Below are 3923 nucleotides of genomic sequence, written 5' to 3'. Positions count from 1 at the left end.
ACGGGTGATAGATAAAGGGGTGGGAGAAAGCCAAGCGGCGAAACCTCTGGGATGGGATAAAAAGTAACACAGAGAGACACATACTTCTTTCACACTGGTGGGTGCAGGATAGAGAATAATGAACAGTTACGGCACCGGAGAGGGTATTTGGGGAACAAGAAAACAAGGAGGGGTTCTGTGGTCTCCTGCTGGGTTGGAGGTTGTGCCCTGAGGGGTCTGAAAAGGAGATTACTCCCACATTCCAAGGCGATGTTATCTTAGATGCAAAAAGACAATAGACAGGCTCACTTCAGGTAAAGATTGACTTTTGTCCAGGAAGCTCCAAGCCAAGGATGGGACTACCCGACATGACCAGGGTTTAGTTAGGAGTTTTTATGTTCAAACCATCCTGTGTGGTTAATTTCGGCCTCTGAGTTCGTACGCTCTGCCATGCTGACCTCTCCTCAGCTTGTCAGGTTTAGTATGTGACCCCTTTCTTCGTCCACACTCTTACCATATTGAAGTTTCTTTTTTCTTACATATTTCTTCTCCTGTGGCTGCTGTAAAAAATTACTACAAACTGATGTCTTACAATAGCAGAGATATGTTCTGTCCCAGTTTTGGAGGCTGGGCGGAGAGCACAGGCCTGAGTGTGGGGAGAAGTGGGACATCACGGTGTCCCAGGGCCACACTCCCTCCAGAGGCCCCAGGGGACGGTTCCTCCTGCCCCTTCCAGCTCCTGGGGGCTCCAGGCGTCCCTGGGCTGGTGGCCGCCTCCCTCCCATCTCTGCCTCCGTCTCCACGTGGCGTCTCCTCTGTGTCTGTGTCCCTCCTCCTCTGTCTCTGATGAGGACACTGTCATTGGGTGCAGGGCCCCCTGATCCAGGACGACCTCATCTCAGACCCCTCACTCGGTCCCATCTGCACAGACCCTGTTTCCAGACAGGGCCCCGTTCGCCAGGGGCCTCTGTATGAGTATCCGATAGACGCTACCTCACTAAGGTATCCATGGCTGACACACTTTCTGACTTTGGGATCATTGGGATTTTACCTCTGAAGGCAAAAACAGTAAAATCTGGAATAGTTTCAAAACGTTTTCTTTTGGCTTTATTGAGATAGAATCGACATATAGCGTTGTGTAAGGTTAAGCTGTATAATGTGACGATTTGATACATGTATATAGTGCAACATGATTACCATAATCCAGCTAGTTATCACGGCCATCACCTGACATTGGTACAGTTTTTAATCGCATCATTTTGGAAGGTCCACTCCATCACCAAGGGTCTATCATCTATCTATCTGTCTGTCTGTCTATCTATCTATCTATCGATCGAATGTAGAATGCACACATATTCACATGCATTTTCCCTGCAACGTTTCATCCGTTTTGGAATGTAAGTCTCCTATTGGCTCACATGCTTCCTGGTCTTTCTCAGATGCAAACCATGAATAACACGACCTTACAGAATAGTTTTTTGAGGGGTGCTTCTTGATTGAGTAGGTGATTCTGGAGACCTCTTTAAATATACTGGGAAAACAAAACCAATGTGTAAATCCAGAGTTGGGTTTGATGCGAGTCTCATGCATTTCTAGAAGTTCAAGCATGCCTCACAATGAGGTAATATTTGATAGAACCCTATGTTAAAATTTGGGGGGGGTAGCGGAAGGAGAGGGAAGGCATTCAGACTAGGATGGAGCAGCTTCCTGGGTGCAAAGAGTCCTTCTGATATGCCTTAAAATCTGGAATTGATAACGTTCGGTTGATTTCCTTCACAAAGGAAAGTGTTATTTTCATCTATGACAAATGAATGGTTTTTGTTCCTTGCCACTTAGGAAGAACTCTGCACTGTGGCTAGGACCACCAGTTGGGACTTTTACCAATCTTGGATGGACAGAGGCTTATACATTAGCGTGGAAAAGGGTGCAATTGGTGAAAACAAAAAGCAGCATTCCTGTAGACCTTGATTTCTGTAAACTGTCTTTACAGGAACAGTATATATTGTGTTAGACAGTGCCGTTGGAGAGATAGAAAATATACTATGGACACCGTGGAATCACGTCTAACACAGAATTATTGATTCGGGTGTGGGGCAGAGACAATGGGCCACCACTCAAAGGGTGATGTGTGGGTTTCACCAAGGGCCCCCCTGTAGTAGCCTCCAGAAATGTCACATTTGGGAGCTTTACTTGGGGTCTAAGATTAGAAGAAGGCCCTGGGGGTTGACACACACACACACACAGACACACGATTAGTAGTCACAGATCTCACTTTGAATCCCACATCTGCAGTTTACCAGCCTTGTGAAAGTCTTTAATCTCTGGGGACCCCCCAACTCCCTCTCCACAAAAAACAGGTGAGCTGTCATTAACCCTTCCAAGCCAGCCAGGGAGGTATTTTGAGGATTCAGTGGGGACAGGTGTGTGTGGAAATGCCTCGGGGATGAGGAAACCTGTATACTAAATGGCCGCGTTCTTAATCTTTATTCTATGTCATTTGTCTTGTGGCTCCTGAGCCGAAAACAACCTCACTGGCTGGGAGCAATTTGAAGGTTCCAGGTAGGGGGGACACCACACTGGACTAGTCTCTGAACTCTTGTGAAAGGATCCTAATTATAGCCTCTTCACCTGTCCTTCTCTGCCAGATGAGTCTGGCCACCATGGCTGGCATTGTGCTTTTCAGGACAGATAGCATTCATTTTCCACTGTGTGTAGACCACACAACATTCTCTCCAGCAAAGTCCATACGACACCTGACATTTAAGTTCACGAATTCATCCCAGGAAAAGTGCTCCATACCTCATTGCTGAATATCACTATGGTCACCTTCGAAGGACTCCCCTTGGGAAGCTATGCACCGACACCAGCACCTAGTCCACCCTTCAAAGCCATTTGGGAACTCTTTTTCTGGAACGGCAATCAGAGCTGTCATCGTATTACCCTTGATGTCCTGAATGTCATCCAAATGTCTTCCTTTCAATATTTCCTTTATCTTTGCGTAAAGAAAGAAATCATTGGGGGCTACATCAGGTGAGTAGGGAGGGTGTTCCAATACAGTTATTTGTTGACTGGCTAAAAGCTCCCTCACAGACAGTGCCGTGTGAGCTGGTGCATTGTCGTGATGCAAGAGCCATGAATTGTTGGTGAAAAGTTCAGGTCGTCTAACTTTTTCACGCAGCCTTTTCAGCACTTCCAAATAGTCAACTTGGTTACCTGTGTGTCCAGTTGGTACAAATGCATAATGAACAATCCCTCTGATATCAAAAACGGTGAGCAACATCGTTACAGCGAGTTCAGGAAGATAATTGTCAGACTGCATACATACAAACATTTACTGCGTGCGTGCCTATTCACTGAGGCCCTGTGTGTTTTAGTGACTCTGGAAGGAAGGGTTTTGTTGCTGGACCAACGTCATTTGTTGGAAATCTCCCATGACAACGATGCTTAGGTAAGATGACTGGCTCACGCACATGCTTTTGCCACGTTCTCTCTGCGCAAATGTCGCCTGTTTGCAGTTGGGTATAAAGCACGACGTGCGTCACCACACAGAGGCTCGTTAGCACGTTGAACCATCACCTGTCCAGCGATGAGGAAAACACCTGCTTTGCAGATATTCTCAGCTTGTTCTTTTGTTCCCTAGGTGACTAGAATAAGAAGCCATGAGGCAGCCTTTCTATGAGTGGTGAGTGGACACAATCGTCAGCTGTCATTACTCTCTGCGTCTAGAGAGAAGGGTTCTTCGTCTAAGTTGTCTCTGTCCAGAGTCATGCTGGGTCGACTTGGTCTACTGAAGATGTGAACAGGGTAGTGGGGAGTGTGTTGGTAGATGTGAATTGATGGAGTCCTAAAGGATGGTCGTAAAGGAATGGCAGCACGTGTGGGAATGAATTCACAGGGCAAAAGGCGTGACTTCCAGGGATGGAGGCTGCACGAGGACCAGAGTC

Source organism: Rhinolophus ferrumequinum, chromosome X (assembly GCF_004115265.2).
Source record: "Rhinolophus ferrumequinum isolate MPI-CBG mRhiFer1 chromosome X, mRhiFer1_v1.p, whole genome shotgun sequence".
Taxonomy (NCBI): domain Eukaryota; kingdom Metazoa; phylum Chordata; class Mammalia; order Chiroptera; family Rhinolophidae; genus Rhinolophus; species Rhinolophus ferrumequinum.
Note: the sequence above shows the minus strand (reverse complement) of the source record.